At 41.6% G+C, this 22,270-nt stretch overlaps 2 protein-coding genes across 7 annotated transcripts in view; one reads left to right on the top strand and one right to left on the bottom strand.

Annotated features, from left to right (window-relative positions):
* LOC126980842 (putative neutral ceramidase C) overlaps positions 1–22,270 on the bottom strand; it is an 88,980-nt gene that overhangs the window by 12,576 nt on the left and 54,134 nt on the right. The window lies entirely within an intron of this gene.
* Positions 114–22,270, top strand: part of LOC126980843 (prolyl 4-hydroxylase subunit alpha-1-like) — a 95,300-nt gene continuing 73,143 nt past the window's right edge. For all 3 annotated transcript variants that reach the window (XM_050831140.1, XM_050831139.1, XM_050831142.1), the window contains exon 1: positions 114–325. The gene's annotated coding sequence lies outside the window, so the exon portion shown is untranslated. The remainder of the gene's footprint in view (positions 326–22,270) is intronic.

Here is a 22,270-nt window from a genome sequence, read left to right on the forward strand (position 1 = left end):
ATATATAGGTTCTCTCTCTCTCTCTCTCTCTCTCTCTCTCTCTCTCTCTCTCTCTCTCTCTCTCTCTCAGTCTCTCCCACACTCTCTCACACCCAGGCAGTCGAGTTACCACATAGCCTGTTAGTTAGTGTCTGGCTCTGTGAGAAGGAGGTAGGCGGCCGCTCCTCCTTCTAACCCTGGCTCTGTACCTTACCATCCCTTCCATCCTTACTATTTCCCTCCAGACAGCCACAACAGGACACGTCTAGGACTCCTTAGGGCGTGAGGATATTGCCCAACCCTTCCCCTGAGCTCTGGGACACTTGGAAATAAGGATAAAAAGGAGGTAAGCGGGGGAAAAAGGAAAAGGTTTGGGGAATTTTTGATTGTAATTGACCATTTTTTTTTCTCGTCTCATTTGGTTCACTTGGGTTTCGTTTCGTATGTTTCATTTGGGTTCGTCTTGTTTTAATGTGATTTTTACGTGTTTTTTCCTTTGGTTTAGTGAATTTGTGGGTTTGTATCATGTTAAATAAGAGTATAGGAAGGATATTAGGGTTTTATGTGTGTGTGTGTGTGTGTGTGTGTGTGAGAGAGAGAGAGAGAGAGAGAGAGGGGAGGTTGGCACACATTGGGCACTCTACAGCTGACCCTCTCCTCTCTCCTCCTCCTCCTCCTCCTCCTCCTCTCTCTCTCTCTCATGGTTACTGAATGCGGAGGAGAGGAAGAAAGGAAGAAGAATTGAAAAGGGAGAGAGAAGGAAGAGAAAGGAGAGAAAGAGGAGGATATGAAAAGGAGAAGAGGGATAGGGAGAAGAGGAAGGATAGAGAAACAGGGAGAGGGAGGAAGAGAAGGGTGGTTAAGGAAAGAGAAGAAGAGGAAGAGCGAAGGAATGGGATAAAAATGGAAGAATTAATAAGCTCTGATAAAGAAGAGGGAAATATAGAAGGATAGAAAAGGAAGGGAAGGGAAGGAGAAAGGAGAAGAATAGGGAAAAGGAAATAATAGGAAGGGAATGAGAAGATAATTATGAAAGGAAGAGAAGGAAGGGATAGTCTTGAAGGAGAGAAAAAAGATGAGGGATTAGAAGGAAACTATTTTATGAGAAGGGGAAGTAGAGAGGAGGGAAGGGAAGGGAATGCTAGACTAGGAGAAGAAAGGAGGAAGATAATGGGAAGAGCGATAGGAAGAGAAGGATAATTATAAGGAAAGGGAAGGGAAAGGAATGTTAGGCTAGGCTATTCGGGTGGGCGGGGTGGCTGTCTTGTGGTTAGTGTAGCAGGGCGTGAGTCTGTCTGTGTCTACTGGACTACATACACACACACACACTAATTAACTAACAAACTGACTAACTAATAAGTGTTCCGATGATTACAAACTGATTATTATTATTTAGATTCTCTCTCTCTCTCTCTCTCTCTCTCTCTCTCTCTCTCTCTGGTTCGCTCATCACCACCACCACCACCATCATCACCACCAGGGTATGTCACGTCCACACTCCTCTAGGCCGGATGCTTGCCCACCACCACTATCACCACCACCATTATCACCACCACCACCACCTTCACCTACGGCACCAATCACCTTGCCTTCACCTGCTTCATATGCTTGGATGTTTCACTTGTCATCCTTTTTGTAGTAATAATAATGCTAAGATTTTTATGTAACCTACTACTACAACTACTTCTACTACTACGTCCTTCTATTACTACTGCGACTACTATTATTTCTACTACTACAAATACTACTAATGTTGATCGTAATACTAATAATGAGAATATCATATACTACTTCAGTCTCCCCTGTTAAGAATTAAGACATTGAAATGAAAGAAAAAGGAAATATGAACTTGCTTCGTAAATATCACTTAAAACTTAAATTGGACCTCCATTCTTTATCTAGTTGAAGATTTATTGGATTCATCTTTGTTTATGACTCAATAATAACCTCGACTGTATATTATTATGTCTTCGTATGTATTTATCATTTATTTAGTCTTGTATACGTGTGTAATGTGAGATATAGAGACTAGAGAGTGATAACATTATATTCTAGCACAGATTACAACAATACCTGTGCTTTTTGCTGTGTCAAGAGGAGGGTTTTGTTAAGCTAATGAATGCTGTAGGAGTTTAGGACTGGAATATACTCGTAATGTTGCAGTGCGTGTCTGTTTGTCTGCGAAATTCATTAGAGAGAGAACGCGACAGTGTGTGTGTGTGTGTGTGTGTGTGTGTATCTAGCTTGTTAGTCTTGTTTGTATGTGTGTATGTTTTTAGTTTCGCTTTCTTTGTGTGTGTGTGTGTGTGTGTGTGTGTGTGTGTGTGTGTGTGTGTGTGTTCACCTTGCTCACTTTTATCCTAAGTGTGTGTGTGTGTTTCTTTGTGTGTTTGCGTGTGTGTGGGCAATTTACCTGCCTACCCTTGTGTGTGTGTGTGTGTGTGTGTGTGTGTTTCTTCCATTGTCCTCACGGAAGTGCAATCAGACTCACGCGACAATATTTACACACACACACGGAAACATTTTTTATTCTTATCTTATTTACCAGGAAGTGGAATGTGTTAACACGATATTTTTATGTGCACGCTATAAGGTGTGTGTGTGTGTGTGTGTGTGTGTGTGTGTGTGTGTGTGTGTGTTTATAGGCTGTGTAAAGAAAGCGTATTACGTGTTGCGGATGAGAGAGAGAGAAATATATGATGTTTTTTTTATTTATTTGTGTGTGTGTATACTGTGCCTTTGATGTAAATACTATGACCCCGCACCCCTGTAAATAACTAGGCCTATTCTAATATGACCTGTCTCTTCATTGATATAGTTCTTTTAAGCTGTCTGTCTGAATAACTAAACCTAAATTACCTTGTTCCGGGTTTGATGAGTTTACGCTTCGACGCAAAATTACAATTCTCCTGAACTATATCAACGTAATTTTGGGGTGATTCCACGTAATTTTCCTTAATCAGGTCTTTAGAGCGAATTAATTATCCCATAAAGAGCTTCATTATACGCCAGATAGCTGTGTCATTAGAGTAATTAGTGGGAATGGATATTAAGATTGAAAAACTGAAAATAAGGGCTTGCTGCCTACCACGCGGTCTTTACTTATATATGTGTTGTTTATCTGTCTTGAGAGGGCGGTGTTTAAAGGTCTCTGGAACCATACTTGGCTGGTCTTTGAGTTTTCCTGGAAGCTGAGTTATACTAGGACATTATTATATTATTATTATTATTTTTTTTCTTATTCTCTCATTTTCTTTTTTCTTTTCGTCATCTTTTTCTTTATTCTTCTTTTTCTATTTTTTCTTTTTTTTTCTTCTTCTTCTTCTTCTTCTTCTTATTATTATTATTATTATTATTATTATTATTATTATTATTATTATTACTAATACTATTGGGATATTCTTCTCCTTCTTCTTCTTCTTCTTCTTCTTCTTCTTATTATTATTATTATTATTATTATTATTATTATTATTATTATTATTGGGATCCATGAAAGGGAATAAAGAGATAAAAAAAAACTATATAAACCCAAATAGAGTTCTCTCGATAAGCAGAAATGGATAAAAAAATTAGGGAAATGACAAGAAAGTAGAGAAAAGAATAAAAAGAAAGAAAAAAGATAAATAAAAAAAATGTCTAATAACTTAACAGGTGGGTGATAATTTTTGCTTTAAACTTATCAATGTCAAAAAGATACATAGACATTTATTTTTGTTTTGCTCCGAGTGTTTCTCCTTCACCTTACAAAAATAAAACACGCAAAATTGTAAGTTAGCTTCGTGGGATTCTTATTTATGGCACATTTATATAGACATTTATTCTTGCTATGCCCTTAGTCTGTCTTCTTTATCTTACACACAACAAAAACTATCATGCAAAATTATCGGTTAGGTTCATGAGTTATTTACCGGGACATTTATATTCATACATTTATTATTTGTTTTGCTCCTAGTCAGCCTCCATTTCCTTACAAAAAACACTATCATGCAAATTGTCAGTTAGGTTGAAGCGTATCGCCGCGGTTCATTCCTCTCAGTAATAAGTGTGATCACGCTAATCTCACCTGTCGTCGGGGTTGTCAGGTAGTCATTTGGGGCGTCATTGAATGTTCAGGGGCGTCAGGGGATACATATGTTGGGGGGAGAACGTTTACCAGATGCAAGTTTTTTTGGAGGGGAAACGTTATTCAGGGCAACACTTTGGGGCGGAGTAGGAACGTTTGTAAAAAAATACTGAAAACGTTTGTTGAGGGAACGTTCGGGAGTGGAGAGGGGAAACGTGGAGAGACGTGTTGGGAACGTTCACTGAGGGAACGTTTGCCTGCTCAAAACGGCCACAAGGGACTCAAGGTGGCGGTGAAGGGACGGCTGGAAGGGGGAAGGTAGGGAGATAAAGGGTGAGGAAGGAATGAGAAAGGGAAGGGGACAGGATGGGGAAGAAGAGGGGGAAAGAGGAACTGGAAGTGATGGAAAAGGGAAGAAGAGGGGAAAGGCAGAGGAAGCTGTGTGAAAGGGAGAGAAGAGGTGGAAGAAAGGACTGGAAGTGGGGTGAAGGATTGAAGGAAGGGATGAGAACGGGAGAGAAAAGAGTGAAGGGACGGGAAAGGGAAGAAGGAAAGGGGCGGGAAGAGGATCAAGGAATGAGAGAAAGCGATGGGAACGAAGAGGAAGAATATTAATGAGTGGGAAGTGGGAGGCAGCGGAGGCGAGGAAGATAACGGGGCGGGGAAAAGGTAGAGGGAGAAGAAGGAAGGAAGTCTATCTTTGCCCGTGGCGGGGGAGGGGCCGGGCGAGGCAGTCAGGTGTATTGCGTCACGCGTCACCCTTAATAGTCAGGCCACAGGTGCCCGGCGGCGAGGCTCACCCTGCACCGTAACACATTATAACGCGTCACGCACCTGCCGCCCCCCGACACGTCATGCACCTGCCGCGGGTTATTACAGTACACACACACACACACACACACACACACACACACGGATGTCTATATATATACCCCTATGACCGGTAAATTGTAGCTATATTGTAATACGGTGAAACGAATGACCTGACCTTTTCTCTCCTCTGCCATTAGTGTCACCGTGCAGTTTACGAGTATGTTCACTTTTTGTACTACCATACCTTTTTTTTTGCCCTTGAACTGACTCCTCTGCTGTAAAAAAAATAAAAAATAAACTCCCCTGACGCTCCGAACGTTCACTGACGCCCCCAATATCTACCTGACATCCCCGACGACATGTAAAATTAGCGTAATCACACTTATTACTGAGAGGAATGAACGGCTGCGATACGCAGCAACCTAACCGACAATTTTGCATGATAGTTTTTTTTTTAAGGTAATGAAGACAGACTAGCAGAAAAATAAAGAATTGATGTATTATGTGATCGTACTGACGGAGTTATCGAGTATATACGTGGTGTCCGAGACCAAGAAATGTGCAAATAAAAATACACTGCACTCTAATGAGGCTAACTTGCTGTGTCTTGATCTGTATTGCGGTGGAAGAGAGATAATTTACATAGATTTACATAGAAAATCAGACCACACAGATCCCATGGTTCAGACTAGGTGGTTTGCCCTTAAACCTAAGTGATTCTACATTAATCAGATGGCTCCAAAACGTTGCATTTCTACTCTAGTTAATATTAAGTTCAAGGAAGTGACGGTCGAGAGAGAGAGAGAGAGAGAGAGAGAGAGAGAGAGAGAGAGAGAGAGAGAGAGAAGGCATTTTTCTTGCACATCGAATGACGAACAAAATATTCAGTACCGTTGTAATGATAATAATAATAATAATAATAATAATAATAATAATAATAATAATATAAATGAGCAAAAAATCTACTTAATCAAAAGGAGCATAACTTGAATGAAATTGAGAAAAGAAAAAAAATGGATGGAAAATAACAATTAAACTAAAATTCTCTCTCTCTCTCTCTCTCTCTCTCTCTCTCTACGTGTTCTGGTAAGGCTTAAGAGGAGGGAAAGATGGTATGAAGGAAGGAAGGAAAGAGGAAGAGGAGGAAAATAGAAAAATGTAAAGAAGGAAGGAGGAAAGGAGGAAGAGAAGAGGGGGAAGAAAAAATGAAAGAAGGGATGAAAAGGAGGAAGAGAGAAGAATGGAAAGAAGGAAGAGAAGAGGAAGTAGAGGGGAAAGAAAAAAGGAAGGAGAGGAAGAAGAAGAAAAGAGAAGGATAGAAAGAAGAAAGGGAAGATGACGTTGAAGGGGAAAGAAAAAATGAAAGAAGGAAGGAAGGGAAGAGGAGGAGAGAATCGGGGCGAGGCGGGGCGGGGCAGTGCCATGGGCGGGGCTTCGGGGCTCGACGTGGCACTGACATTGACACCCACGCCGTGAATTCCTTCCTTCCTCCTCCTCCTCCTCCTCCTTCATCTCCTTCAAGACCAAGACCTAAAGGGCGTGACGGGTTCGCTTTTTGTACGGCTTGTCTGTGTGTGTGTGTGTGTGTGTGTGTGTGTGTGTGTTAGTGGTGGTAGTAGTAGTAGTAGTAGTAGTAGTAGTAGTAGTAGTAGTAGTAGGCATACCAAGAAAGAATTATACCCTCTTATTTTTCCTAACATTTCTTTCCATCTTTCCTTTTTTATCTATGTATGTATCTATGTATCTATCTATGTCTATCCATCTATCTATCTCTCTTCCCTCCCTCCCTCCCTCTCTCTCTAAGTTACCAGCCTTCTTCGATCACTACAGCTATACACAAAACTTGAAGGGGTGGTTTTTGTCCCCCATCTTACCTAACCCTAACGTGCTGAACGACACACACACACACACACACTAGGAGGGCTGGTGTTTCGATCTGCTCGCATGGCCTCTACCAGCCTCCGTAGCAGCCAAGAGAGGTCGTCTGCTTCATCCCATGTGGTGTATTAGAAAAGAAATTGAGGAAATGAGAGGAATGTGTTTGTAAGAAGAGTTGAATTGTGTTTATTTTAATAGGTGCTCCGGTATCTATCTCTATCTCTATCTATCTGTCTGTCTGTCTGTCTGTCTATCTATCTTTCCGTTTCTGTTTTATTATGTGTGTGTATAACATCGATGTCTGCAGGGAATTGTATGTGTGTGTGTGTGTGTGTGTGTGTGTGTGTGTAAGTTCTTTTTCTCTTCTTCCTCTTTTCTCCCTTTATTTTACTGTATATTCCTTTCTTCTCAATTTTTGTGGTCTTAGTTATTTTGTTAATTATCGTTCTTTTTGTCTCTTTATCTGTTTATCGAAATATTTATGGTATGTGTATATCTCTATGTCTGTCCCTGTCTATCTGTCTATTTAGAACCCGGTAGCTGCGGGGATCATGTTTCTTAAAAGCGAGAAAAATGAGAAAAAGTCATCACTCACACAAACCATTTCATAATATTTATCAACGCATTTGTGATCAGTTTATGCATCATCTATTTTTGGGGGTATATATCATGGCGAAAATTTAACCCGTCGTTGGTACACGGTAAAGCCACAAATTCGGCCCGTCGCTGATATCGGCTTACCAATCTACACTCTTGCAAACTCCTTATGTTCTTATGGTCTTATGTTCTTTTCATTTTATTCTCCATAATTATCATCATCATCATCAGTATCACCATGGCAGCCCCTCCTTGATTTGCTCTTCTTTTCATGAACGTTCACCTTTTTTATTTTTTATTTAGTGAGGAAGACAAACAGACCAGGAAAGAGAAGGCCAGACAGGAAATAAATAAATAAAATATATAAAAAATCCTTATTGCGAGATTGAATACAATATAAATCACAGTGAAATATCCCTTAAAACGGACCCCTTTCCTGCCTAGTCCCTCCTTCCCTTCCTTCCATCTCCTTCTCTCTTCCTCCCCTGCCTTTCCTTCTCTCCCCTCTTCTCCTTTTTCCCTCCCCTTTCCTGCCTAGTACCTCCTTTCTTCCCTTCCTTCCATCTCCTTCTCTCTTCCTCCCCTGCGTTTCCTTCTCTCCCCTCTTCCCCTTTTTCCCTCCCCTTTCCTGCCTAGTCCCTCCTTCCTTCCATCCATTTTCTCTCTACCTCCCCTGCCTTTCTTTCTCTCCCCTCTTCCTCTCTCCCCTTATTCTCTTTCTCCCCTGCCTCAGTGATGGGTTGTTTTTTCTCCCTCACTTTTCCTCCCTCCCTCCACTTCTCTCACTCCCTTCCCCTCTCTCCCCCTCCCCCGCACCCTTCCCCTCTCTCCCCCTCCCCCGCACCCTTCATGAGTTTTTCTCCTACCCCAAAACCTGTATATTCGCTTATTTATAAGAAAAAAAGACTGGATGACTAAAATAAAAGACCTCCCCCTTCTTCCCCTTTCCTCTTCCCCTCTTCCCTCTCTTTTTTCTCCCTCCCTCACCCCCTCCTTCCTTCCCGTTCCTTCATGATGAGCCATTTCCTCTTTTATAAGGTAAAAAAAGAAAAAAAACCCAGACTGGACCACTGGAAATAAGACCTACCTCCCCATCCTCTCCTCCCTCCTCTTTCCTTTCTTTCTCCTCCCCTTCCTCCATGACGGACCTTTTCCTCCCTCCCAAACGTGTATATATAAGTAAGTAAGAAAAAAAAATGGATATGATGAAAAATATAACCTCTCCATCCCCTCCCTCCTTCCCTCCTTCCTCCATGATAGGCCTATTTTTTTTCCTTCCTCCCCAAACCTGTACATATAAGGGAAAAAAAATGACTGGACGAGTGGAGGAAAAAAGGTGACCGTGATGGAGTGGTAAATTGGTGTTGGTGGAAATTCTGTTGTCTGTCTGTCAGCCACGCACGAAAGCCAGCCCCGTTGCTTAGTCCGAATTGGCTCTTGTTGATGATGATGATGATGGTGTGATGTGATGTAGATGTGATTCTCTCTCTCTCTCTCTCTCTCTCTCTCTCTCTCTCTCTCTCTCTCTCTCTCGTCCTTGCTTGGTCATCCGTTTGTCTGTTCCTCCTTGCATTCCTTTTTTTGTTTGTTTATTTGGTTTCATCTTTTTATGACTCATTCTTGCACTCCTTCATTTCCCCCTGGCTCTCTCTCTCTCTCTCTCTCTCTCTCTCTCTCTAGAAATGCAACGTTTTGGAGTCTTCTGATTAATGTAAAATCACTTAGGTTTAAGGACAGACCACCAAGTCTGGACCATGGGGTCTGTGTGGTCTGATTATCTATGTAAATCTATGTAAATCTCGTGGGGTGGATGTGAGCCTTCTCTGTCTCGCCTCATACGGACTGACGCTCCATCTGGTGGCGGGGCTGCGAGGCTCTCTCCTTAAGACCGAGGAGGAGGAGGAAGAGGACCTTACCCATGAGCTGCCATATTTGGGTTCAGCGGGTGGCACTATTGCTGTTATTATGTGTAGTAGTAGTAGTAGTAGTAGTGGTAGTTGTGATGGTGGTGGGTGGTGGTATTATTATTATTATTATTAGTGGAGGTGGTGATGGTGTTGGGTGGTGGTATTAACAGTAGTAGTAGTAGTAGTAGTAGTAGTAGTAGTAGTAGTGGCAGTATGTATGTATGTAGTGTAGCAGTAGTGATAGTGAAAGTAATTGTATGTATGTATGTATGAATTGCGGTTACATATACATTTGAAGGTCATACTTATAAGTGGAGATGCTCTAAGCCTCTCTTGTTACGCCCTCTGCTCTTAGATGGCGCCACTGTCTTCCATCCCTGTTATTACCCTTCCCTTAGTTTTGTTCCCTATTACTATTATCACCCTTATATCATCATCAAACCACATATTAACCCCTTGATCCTCCATTCCCTCACCACACACCCCACCAAAAGCATTCCGATACCTTATTACAAGCATTCCACTAAGCGCAACTTCTCTCATCTATAGTTTCCCCAGTAAAAGTGTTCCGATCCCTTATTAAAAGCATTCCACCAAGCAGCTTCTCTCATCTATAGTTTCGCCATTAAAAATGTTCCGATACCTTATTACAAGCATTCCACCAAGCAACTCCCGCCATATATAGTTTCCCCCTTAAAAGTGTTCCGATTCCTTTCTCTCTCGTATTCCACCAAGCAACGGATCCCGCCATTTATAAGTTCACTCCCCCTCTACCACCACCACCTCCTCCTCCTCCTCCTCTTGATGGATGAGATGCATAGTGCGTGGTTTCACTTTTTAATAACCCTCACGCCTCCTTTACCCCGCTACCGACGAGGCTGAGTCACGGCTGGCGAGTCTAACTGGGGGAGATGCACGGGGAAATGGTCGCACGGGAAATGGTCGCACGGGAAAATGGTCGTACGGAAAGCAGAGAGGGAGGGAGAGAGAGAGAGAGGAAGGTTAGGGGTGTGAGGAAGGAAAAGAGAGAGAAAGGTAGAGGAAGAGAGAATGGAAGGCTGGGAACAGAGAGACACAGAGAGGGAGGGATGGAGAAAAAGATGGAGAAAAAGAGATGGAGAGAGAGACTGTGGGGGAGGAAAAAAGGAGAGGGGAAGAGAGGAAGGGAGGCTTGGGAATTGAGACACTGAGATAAAGAGAGAGGGCAGACGGAGTAGGGAGAAGAGAGAGAGAGAGAGAGAGAGAGAGAGAGAGAGAGAGAGAGAGAGAGAGAGAGAAGGGAAATATCAAGCAAGAAGCATAGATGAAGGGATGTTAAGATCGCAGGAGGAGACTGTGCAAGGGAAGAAGTGAAGGAGTAGGGCAGAGAGAGAGAGAGAGAGAGAGAGAGAGAGAGAGAGAGAGAGAGAAGAGAAGGGAAATATTTAGCAAAAAGTGGAGTAACTGTTAAAGGGATGCAAGGGAGAACAAGAAGTGTGGGAGGGAGGGAGAGAGGGAGGGACATGAGACACGGAGAGGAAAGGAGGGAGAGATAATTATTAAGGGAGGAAGGAGAACGAAGGAAAAGTCAAGCAAGGAGTAGTGTAAAAATAGACATTAAGGAGAGAAATAAATAAGTTAGGGAAAGTAGGAGACACGGAGGAAGGAATGGAGTAGAGGTAGAGGAAAGAGGAAGGACATAAGAAAGAAAGAGGAAGGAGGAAAGAGAGAGAGAGAGAGAGAGAGAGAGAGAGAGAGAGAGAGAGAGAGAGAGAGAGAGAGAGAGAGAGAGAGAGGAGAAAGAAAGAGAGGAAGAGAGAGAGAGAGAGAGAGAGAGAGAGAGAGAGAGAGAGAGAGAGAGAGAGAGAGAGAGAGAGAAATGAAAGGAATGCAGAGAGGAAAAGACAAACCAGCGACCAGGCAAGGACAAGAGAGAGAGAGAGAGAGAGAGAGAGAGAGAGAGAGAGAGAGAGAGAGAGAAATGAAAGGAATGCAGAGAGGAAAAGACAAACCAGCGACCAGGCAAGGACAAGAGAGAGAGAGAGAGAGAGAGAGAGAGAGAGAGAGAGAGAGAGAGAGAGAGAGAGAGAAATGAAAGGAATGCAGAGAGGAAAAGACAAACCAGCGACCAGGCAAGGACAAGAGAGAGAGAGAGAGAGAGAGAGAGAGAGAGAGAGAGTCGTTCCTTCATTGTCGTTTATCGCTGTCTGTCTCCGTAATTAAAGTTTCCACGCTTCGGAGAAAATGACAGCTGTTTTTTTTTCTTTATTTGTTGTTGTTTGTTTGTTTGTCTGTTTGTTTTCTCTTCGCTGTTAACGGTAATTTGTCTTGTGGGTCATATTTTTAGGTTAGTTTTTCTTTATGGATTTTTTTTAATATTTGTTTTTTTTCGTATTTTTTTTTTTTTAGAGTTTTAAGTTCCTACCTTTAATCTTTCGCTATTCTCCTGTTTCCTCTAACTTCTAACTTCTAACTATTTTCTTTAACTTCCTTCCTTATACTATGCTTCTATTTCAGTATTTCCTCTAACTTCTCTCTTTCTTATGTGTTTCCTACTTTCTTTAACTTCCTTCCTTATTCTATGCTTCTATTTCCTCTATTTTTTCTCCTTTTTTTGTGTTTTCTACTCACTCTAACTTCTTTCCTTTTATTATGCTTCTATTTCCTCTAACTTCTCTTTCTTATGTGTTTCGTACTCACTCTAACTTCTTTCCTTTTAATGTGCTTCTTTTTCCTCTAACTTCTCTTTTTCTTATGTGTTTCCTACTTGCTTTAACTTCCTTCCTTTTAATGTGCTTCTTTTTCCTCTAACTTCTCTTTTTCTTATGTGTTTCCTACTTTCTTTAACTTCCTTCCTTTTAATGTGCTTCTTTTTCCTCTAACTTCTCTTTTTCTTATGTGTTTCCTACTTGCTTTAACTTCCTTCCTTTTAATGTGCTTCTTTTTCCTCTAACTTCTCTTTTTCTTATGTGTTTCCTACTTTCATTAACTTCTTTCCTTTTATTTTTCCTTACTTTTCTTCCTCATTTCCTATATTTTTTTCCTTCCTCTTTTCTCTCATTTATTTCTTTATACTACGTTTCCTATTTTCCCTAACTTATTTATTTGAGCTTATTTAGTAGTAGTGGTAGTAGTAGTAGTAGTAGTAGTAGTAGTAGTAGTAGTAAGCATAAGAAAGTAAGAATAATCGTGATGGCAACAACAGAAACAACAACAAAAACAACAGCAATAATAATAATAATAATAATAATAATAATAATAACAATAACTTTGATGAGCGTGCAATAAGACCCTCGCCGTTATAATCATCAGAGTGAGAAGAGAGTAGAATTTGGAAGAAGGATCGGTTCATATATATTGTTTTTTATGTGTGTGTGTGTGTGTGTGTGTGTGTGTGTGTGTGTGTGTGTGTGTGTGTGTGTGTGTTTGGAAAAGCTGTGCAGTTATGAGCGTCTCCTAAGTCATCATCATCATCATCATCATCCATCATCATCATCATGCCATCTGCTTCACACCTCACTCTGATATTACAGACCACAGCACCGGTTCTCTCTCTCTCTCTCTCTCTCTCTCTCTCTCTCTCTCTCTCTCTCTCTCTCTCTCTCTCATTGCCTCACAAGAAAAGAAAGAAAGAATTAAAGAGAGTAAAGAATGAAGGTATTATTGTGTTTATTTATTTTCTTTTTTATTTATTTTTATTTTTCCTTCTTTTCATTATTTTTTGTTTCCTTGTCCTTCTTACTTAAATTCATTCTCTTTCTTTTTCTTTCTGTCCGTCTTTTTTTCTTAATTTATTTTTCTTTCCCTCATTCCCATCATTCTCTTAAGGTGTGTATGTGTGTGTGTGTGTGTGTGTGTGTGTGTCACCGTTGCCAGATTGTCGTACTCAGAGCATAATATTTACCGCTTTCTGACGCCTGACTATTGCCAAGAAACATCAGGATCTAACTCTTTGTACGATAACTATACATGAGTTTCGTTATTGGAGCCCAGAAGACAGTTTTGGGGTAGGGAGTGGGGAAATATAAGCGGGTGAGTACGATAATCTGGCAACGTTGGTGTGTGTGTGTGTGTGTGTGTGTGTGTCATTGTCTGTGCATGTAGTAAGTGGTCTATGCTATTGTCTGTGTGTTGAAACGTGTCGTGTGTCGGGTCTGTGGTTTTCTTGAATATTCGAAGGCTGTGAGAAAAGGGATCTGGTAACCTTGTCCTTTTGAAGCTGATCTGTATAAGCTAACAAAGACTTTACCTGAATTCTTTCTTTCCTTCTTTCTTTCTTATTTATTTATTTATTTTTCTTTCCCTTTAAGCAGATATTTAAATGGAAGGAACGACACTTTAATAAACTGTATAAACTAAGTATTTCAACCTTGACTACTTTCCCTCCCTTTCCTCCTCTCATCACTTCCCTCTTCTCTCCCTCCTCCTCCTCCTCCTCCTCCTCTTCTATTGCTTCATTCATTATTTTACCCTTAAAGTTATCTGTAAAAGGTAGCAAATATTATACTCTTTTTGAGCTCATTTATACAAGGAAGGATCAAGACTATTTTAAACCTATATAAACTGACTATATTACCCTTAAATTGATATGCATAAGCTGACACCCATATTACTTCTTTATAAGCGGACTATATTACTCCATACGTTGATATGTATAAACTAACAACTATATAGTATTACTCTTTAAGCTGAACTATGCAAGCTAACATGGCTTAAGAAAACAGCAACACAAAGATTGAAAAAATGGGAAAAAAGAAAGTTGTGATGGAAAAGAAAAAAGTTGTGAAAGCAAGAAAATGGAAAAAAATGAAAACGTTATGATGGAAAAAAGAAAAATATGAAAGCTCCTAATTCTCTAATCTCGAACAATCAATCACACACACACACACACACACACACACACACACACACACACACACACACACACACACCACACATTAAAAAAATCCGACTCAGAAATGAACGAGAAAGAAATATAAGCAAAACAGTAATTCTAACCTCTATTTCTCTTTTTAACTAAGCTGATTTATGAGAAGTAAGTTCCTCAGTTAAGTTGGGGCTACATAACGCTATAGCTACGCGTTGTCTCGGTGTTCATCTGCGTCACATTAGTTCAAGAGGAAGATGAGGTCAAAGGAGAGAAAAGAGGAGGAGGAGGAGGAGGAATAGGAGGAAAATAGCGACGATCAAGCAAGGTCAAGGAAGAGAAGTTGAGGAATGGACTAGAGGAGGAGGAGGAGGAGGAGGAGGCGGGTGGAGGAGACTAATACAATAAAAGGAAATTTGACCCTTGTGTGACTAGCATTAAATCCTAAGCTTATAATAGTCCTCTTTTTAGCCTAATCCTTATAGCCTAACAACTCTATTCAACCCTTTCGCAACGTGTCTCATAGTAGTGATTTTTTTTTTTATATGCATTATCGAAAGCACAAGAAAATATTAATGAGTTCCTGCAACCTTTTGTTTTCATATTTAAGTTAGTGTGTTAAAGGTGACAAGTGTATTTTTTTCTATTTTTTCTTTTGTTTTTGTATTTTGGGGTTGGTATCCTTGTCTCCGTGTTTCGTAAGGTGTGTGTGCGTGTGTGTGTGTGTGTGTGCGTGTGGCGACCTTTCATGCATAAAATTGTACGAGGTCATAGTGCGCAAGGTCATACTTTTTACATTTTAAGTCGATCTATGTAAGATTAGAACTTTTTTTTTCGTTAATATTTTACTTTCGTTCATTTCCTAGTCTGATTTTTTCCCCCAATATGTCTGTGCGTCATTAATGGAGAGTCAAAACAATAGGGATCTTTTTTTCGTAACTTTCTTTTTTCCTATTTTTTTCCTCGCTTATCTTTTCACGGATGGTTGAATGAATATGAATCGTATATGAGCTTTCAATATTTTTACTTTCTCTCATCTTTTTCCTCGTTCGTAGTTTAGTTATCATATATAATCGAGAGAGAGAGAGAGAGAGAGAGAGAGAGAGAGAGAGAGAGAGAGAGAGAGAGAGAGAGAGAATAAGGTGGTTTAATATATTTTTCCTTCCATATTTTCCTTCCTTCCTTTCCTTTCCTAGTTTGTTTTTAGCTGATGCATAAAAGCACTAGGTAGCAAAACGGCTTTCATTACGTTTTTTTCTTGTTTTCTTTGTCTTTTTTCCGTGCATGGTCGAGGAAATTAAGTGGGAAATAAGGAACCCTCATATCTTTTTAATTTCTACCATTTATTGACCACTCTTTCGGCCACCTCTTTGGATTCTTTTTAGGAGCAGCGAGTAGCGGGCTTTTATTTGTTATTGTTTCCATTTTTTTTGTGCCCTTGAGCTGTCTCCTTTGTTGTAAAAAAATAAAAATAAATTCTATTCCCTGTTTTTTGTTGAATTTTCATGAGTTTAAGAGAGTATAAGAGTCTTTCCTAACTTGATCTCTTTTTCTATTTTATTCCCTGGTTCTCGTCCTGTTTGCATGATTCGAGAGAGTATAAGAATCTTTCCAAACTTAATCTCTTTTTTTTCTATTTTATTTCCTGGTCCTCGTCCTGTTTGCATGATTCGAGAGAGTATAAGAATCTTTCCAAACTTCATCTATTCTTTCTATTCTATTCCCTGGTTCTCGTCCTGTTTGCATGATTCGAGAGAGTATAAGAATCTTTCCAAACTTCATCTATTCTTTCTATTCTATTCCCTGTTTCTCGTCCTGTTTGCATGATTCGAGAGAGTATAAGAATCTTTCCAAACTTCATCTATTCTTTCTATTCTATTCCCTGGTTCTCGTTCTGTTTGCATGATTCGAGAGAGTATAAGAATCTTTCCTAACCTTATCTTATTTTTCCTATTCTATTCCCTGTTCCTCGTTCTGTTTGCATGATTCGAGAGAGTATAAGAATCTTTCCTAACCTTATCTTATTTTTCCTATTCTATTCCCTGTTCCTCGTTCTGTTTGCATGATTCGAGAGAGTATAAGAATCTTTCCTAAATTGATCTCCTTTTCTTCTTTCAACTCGCCCCTTTTGTCTTGTCCTCATGCATCATCGTGAAAGTCAAAAGAGCAAGGAATTTCAACTTTTTTTTTCTCCTTTTTGTCATAACTTTTCTCTACGTTATTTTTCCTCGTTATTTGTGTTGTTCTGTCTTCGTGCATACTCGAACGCGCGTCAAAACATCACGGGGCATTTTCAATTACTGTTTCCTCTCTTTAGTGAAGTTCCCCCTAATATTTGTGTTGTTTTCTTGCATACCCAAACGCGCCAGTATAGCAAGGAACCTCAACCTCTATTATCCTTGTTCCTTGTTTTTTCCTTGTTCTTTCATCATTTCTTTTATTTTCATGCATAAACGAACGCGCTAACATGACTTTCTTGCTTTACTTTATTTTTCCGTGTTACTTGTATGTCTTGTTTTCTTGCATAATCGAACGAGTCAGGCAACTTTCGCAACCGTATCATATTTAAGCAGGTATACAAGATTTCAGGCAGGCAGCTGTTCTTTGTTTTCTTTTTGCTGATTTCTTATTTTTCTCATCATTATTTTCTATTTTTATCACATCACATTCCTCTTGTTAACTGGTTTGTGGGTAGATTGTTTTTTTTCTTCTTTTTTTGGTGAATTGCGAATTTTATAACCACGTTCTTATAACTTTTTCTTAACTGTTTTTCTCCTTTCTTCTTTATTTACTCATTCTCATTTATCTCCTCAGTCAGTCACTCACTCACTCACAACCTGGACTCGTGTAAGGATCCTCGCTTCCTCATCCACCTTTCCTTCCTTTCTGTTCTTTGTTTACTCATTGTCATTTATCTCCTCAGTCAGTCACTCACTCACTCACAATCTGGACTCATGTAAGGATCCTCGCTTCCTCATCCACCTTTCCTTCCTTTCTGTTCTCTCTTCCATCTCTCCCTGCGTCCTTCTCCTTCCCCTTCCTTCACCTTTTCCTTCCTTCCTTCTATCTCTGTTTCCTTTCCCTTACGGAGCCTCCCCTTATATAATGGTTAATAATGAATAGCCTCCTTAACTTTTTCCTTCCTTCCTTCTATCTCCGTTTTCTGTTCTCTCTTCCACTATCTCCCCGCGTCCTCCTCCTTCCCATACCTTCATCTTTTCCTTCCTTCCTTCTATCCCAGTTACCTTTCCCTTACCTTCCCCTATATAATGTAGTAGTGAACGTCTTTTCCATTCCTTCCTTCTACCTCAGTTTCCTATCCCATATCCTCCCTTATATAATGATTACTAGTGAATGTCTTTTTCCTTCCTTCCTTCTATCTCAGTTTCCTTTCCCATACCCTCCCTTATATAATGATTACTAGTGAATGTCTTTTTCCTTCCTTCTACCTCAGTTTCCTTTCCCTTACCCTCCCTTATATAATGATTACTAGTGAATGGCACGTGATTTAGCCCCCTACATCCATTCTTTCTTTCTTTCTTTCTTTCTTTCTCCTTCACTTTTATTCCTACTTCGTGACACACCACACCCAAAGCCACGACACACACACACACACACACCACCTCCATTGTCACCACCATTTCCTAACGGTGACCCTGACTAGCGTTGCCAAATTTCCGTACTCATCGCATTGCATTTCCGTACTTTCTGACCGATAACTACACCCAAAAACACAAACCTCATTAAATAACAGTTTTAATGCTAACTTTGATGATTTTCTGTCGTTATTTGTGGAGGTACGAGAGTTTGTGGCTTAGGAAATGGTAAATACGTTGTGGTGAGTACGATAATCTGGCAACGCTGACCCTGGCTAACGCATTTTTCCAAGTCACTGGCGAGAGTTTAACGTGAATAGTTCCCGGTCCTTGTGTTATATTCTTAAACGTATCCTCTCTCTCTCTCTCTCTCTCTCTCTCTCTCTCTCTCTCTCTCTCTCTCTCTCTCTCTCTCTCTCTCTCTCTCAAGCATCCTTTAGTTCACGCCTCAACATTCTTCATTTCACAATCTCTCTCTCTCTCTCTCTCTCTCTCTCTCTCTCTCTCTCTCTCTCAGTGGTTAATTGATTTTTCATCTCGTAACCTTTGCCTCGTGGGTCTGATGAGAGAGAGAGAGAGAGAGAGAGAGAGAGAGAGAGAGAGAGAGAGAGAGAGGGGGGCGGGGAGGTGGTGAGGGGAACAGACGTGAGAGAGAGAGAGAGAGAGAGAGAGAGAGAGAGAGAGAGAGGAAACGAAGAAGGGAGAAAGAAATAGAGAAGAAGATTGTGTAAAGATGAATAAGAAGAGAGAGGAGAAAGGAAGGGAAGAGAGGGGGAGGGGAAGGGGGAGGAGGGGGGGCGGGGTTAAAGTCCTTGGTGTGAGAGAGAGAGAGAGAGAGAGAGAGAGAGAGAGAGAGAGGAACACGTTGCCTCCTCCTCCTCCTCTTCCTCCTCCTCCTCCTATGTTCTCGAATCCTCTTCTCTCATTTCGTCTGATGGCAAAAAAAAAAAAAAAAAAAATCGTTCTCCAGCTATTCCTCTTCCTCCTCTTCCTCCTCCTCCTCCTCCTCTTCTTCCATTTCTTTTATTTCTTCTCCCTCTTCCACCTTCTCCTCTCCTTTCTCCTCTTCCTTCAAACTAGATATCCTACTCCTTCTCTTACTCCTTCAAATCATCCTTAATTTCCTTCTCCTTCAGTTCCATATACTTTCCTCCTTCTCCTTCTTCTCCTCCTCCAAGTTCTACTCTATTCTTCCTTCTCTTTCTTTCCTTCCTATTTCTCCTATTTTCCTCCAAATCCTTTCTTCGCCTCCCCCAAGTTCTCCTTCACTCCTCCAGTCTCCTCCTCCTCCAAGTTCTCCTCCCTCTCTCCTGTCTCCTCCTCCTCCAAGTTCTCCTTCTCTTTCTCTTATTTCTCCTCCTCCTCCAAGTTCTCCTCCTCCTTCTCTTCTTTCTCCTCCTCCTCCAAGTTCTCCTCCTTCTCCAAATCGTGCTTACGTGAGTGGCGGTCGCATGGTCATGGTGGACGCCCGCTCTTCCCATCCCCACCCTGTCCCCCTCTTCTCCTTTTCCCTCCTCCCCATCTTCGCGTCACATCTAAATTGATAATATTAACAACGAAATACAGAGACAGTATTATAAGGGAAAAACAGAGGGCCAGTCACGGAGAAGAATGTTTTTTATAGTCCTTCCTTAAATTTTTTCATGCGCCTCTTTCCCTCGTATCATCTTGTACCCATGATAGCCTCTTCTCTCCTCCTCGCACCAACTTGTACCCATTGAAGCCTTCTCTCCTTGACCGTGATCCTCGTCTTCTAATTCCCTTTGTTAATGCACTTCGTAGCTAACCCATTTATATCCTCGAGTTAAACCGCCGTGCACCTGTTTATGTATCTCAGTTAAATCGCCTCCTATTTAAGAATCATCTGTTAATTCGCCGTCCACTTAAATACTTCACTTAAATCCCCTTGCACGCATTTAAATCCTTCAGTTAAATCACCGTCCATTTAAATACTTCACTGAAATCATCACCCATGTAAATACTTCACTTAAATCACCTTGCACTCATTTAAATACTTCATTAATACACTAACTATTTTTTTTTATCAGCAACAACAACAACAACAGTATTCACATCACCAATACGAACACCCGTCATCAGTAACAACAAAAGTAACCATAATCATCCTTCGTCTATATACACAAGACAAATAGTTTTCACTCCAAAACTATCCCCCCCCCCAAAAAAAAAAAAAAAGCAAAACACCAGTCAGACAAGTTTAACAGAATCCCTCTCAAGCCTGGGGAAACCTGGGGGAACCTGGGGGAGATAAACTGTAATATCCCGGATGCTGCACTGGGTCCATCTCAGGCTTAAAGGGCCAGTGGAGCGGAGATGAGCACCGCCGCCGCGCGTAGCTAGTATATAAAGTGCTCATCTCCGACCAGTGGAGCGGAGATGAGCACCGCCGCCGCGCGTAGCTAGTATGTAAAGTATTCACCCTACTTTATCTCTACCTTTTAACAACAACAAAAGCTTAAATAACAGCAGCACTACCACCACCACCAACAACAACAACAACAACTTCCATCACCACCACCACCATCACCACCAACAACAAAAACATCTACACCATCATAAATATCATCAACAGAAACCATTATGCTATTTCGTCTACATACAAGTTCCAATTACCTAACATCACAAGAAGAAACACCTACCACCAGTCAACATAATAAAACCCCTTTCAAAGACCTCATATTCTCAACCTTCTTCTGTCAGCTCCAGGGTTAAGGAGAGGCGGAACAGCGCGCTTAGGCAATGAACGTAGTGTATCAATCCGCGACTTTCCCGGTGGTTTTCCTCAGTCTCCGCGGCGCGCCCTCGACCTTGGCTGCACTTACCATTACCAGGGGCGCGAACCTTTGCCACCGACAGCATATTACTCTATTTGTGTCGTTGACTTTTGGCCCTGACTGCATTTGACTGTAATCGTATCATACAATCTTGGGTTCGCGTGTGGGATCCTTACTTGTTCTAGCCTGCCGCACTGTTCTTGTTTCCTTGTAATACCTTCTTTTTTTTACAGCAAAGGAGACAGCACAAGGGCACAAAAAAAGGAAACAATATAAAAAAGCTCACTACTCGGTGCTCCTGTTAGGAATCCGAAGAGGTGGCCGAAAGAGCAGTCAGTTACGTATATGTATTATCGGCATACATCATTGACTTTCAGTGCAGGTCCAATACATGATGTAGCCGCGCGTGGCCTCAGTGCTCATCTCCGCTCCGTTAGCTTTTGTGTATGTGGAGGGAAGAGCCCAGCCGCCCAACCCATCACCCCGGGACACAGAAGGGAGGATGTACAGCTGAGTGGGCAGGGTAGAATGGATTAAGGCAAGGCTATGGGGGGGCAGGTTAAGACACGGCAGGGTAGGGCAGAGTAAGACAAGTTAGTAGGCTATGGCGGGACAGGATAGGACAAGGTAGGATAGGGGAGAGGAAGGCAAGTTAGGCTATGGCGGGGCAGGATAGGGGAGAGGAAGGCAAGTTAGGCTATATGACGGGGCAGGGTAGCGTAGAATAAGGCAAGGTTTAGGCCGGTATAGCAGGGCAGGGTAAGACAGGGAAGGGTAGGACAAAGGAAGGCAAGTATTGGTATGGCAGGGAAGGGAAGGACAGGGGAGGGCAGGGTAAGACAGGGAAGGATAGGACAAAGGAAGGCAAGTATTGGTATGGCAGGGAAGGGGAGGACAAGGGAGGGCAGGGTAAGACAGAGAAGTGTAGGGCAAAGGAAGGCAAGTATTGGTATGGCAGGGAAGGGAAGGACAGGGGAGGGCAGGGTAAGACAGAGAAGTGTAGGGCAAAGGAAGGCAAGTATTGGTATGGCAGGGAAGGGAAGGACAAGGGAGGGCAGGGTAAGACAGGGAAGTGTAGGGCAAAGGAAGGCAAGTATTGGTATGGCAGGGAAGAGAAGGACAGGGGAGGACAGAGTAAAGAAGGGGCAGGGTAAGACAGGGAAGGTCAGAACAGGGACGCAGCCTCTAGTGTAAACAGTGTATTTTTGGGGTGCCTTGACTGGGGTGCTTGACTCTCCTTTGTTTGGCCTAGGCGTGGTTGTGGCGTCTGTGGCGGGAACGTCTCAAGTATGTGTCCAGGAGGAGGTTCAATGACTGTCTTTCCCTTTGCCTGTGTTCTCAAGCATTTCCGGGCTTACACCCACGTCTGGTAAGGCTTTCATAGAGGTTGTGGTGTTAGTGGTTCCATGGGTAGTATTATGAGGCTAGTGATAGTTTGCAAATTACACCCACGTCTGGTAAGGTTGTGGTGTTAGTGGTTACATGGGTAGTATTATGAGGCTAGTGATAGTTTGCAAATTACACCCACGTCTGGTAAGGCTTTCGTAGAGGTTGTGGTGTTAGTGGTTACATGGGTAGTATTATGAGCCTAGTGATAGTTTGCAAATTACACCCACGTCTGGTAAGGTTGTGGTGTTAGTGGTTACATGGGTAGTTTTATGAGGCTAGTGATAGTTTGCAAATTACACCCACGTCTGGTAAGGCTTTCGTAGAGGTTGTGGTGTTAGTGGTTACATGGGTAGTATTATGAGGCTAGTGATAGTTTGCAAATTACACCCACGTCTGGTAAGGCTTTC

The sequence above is a fragment of the Eriocheir sinensis genome, chromosome 45 (genome assembly GCF_024679095.1).
Source record: "Eriocheir sinensis breed Jianghai 21 chromosome 45, ASM2467909v1, whole genome shotgun sequence".
NCBI classification, from domain to species: Eukaryota; Metazoa; Arthropoda; class Malacostraca; order Decapoda; family Varunidae; genus Eriocheir; species Eriocheir sinensis.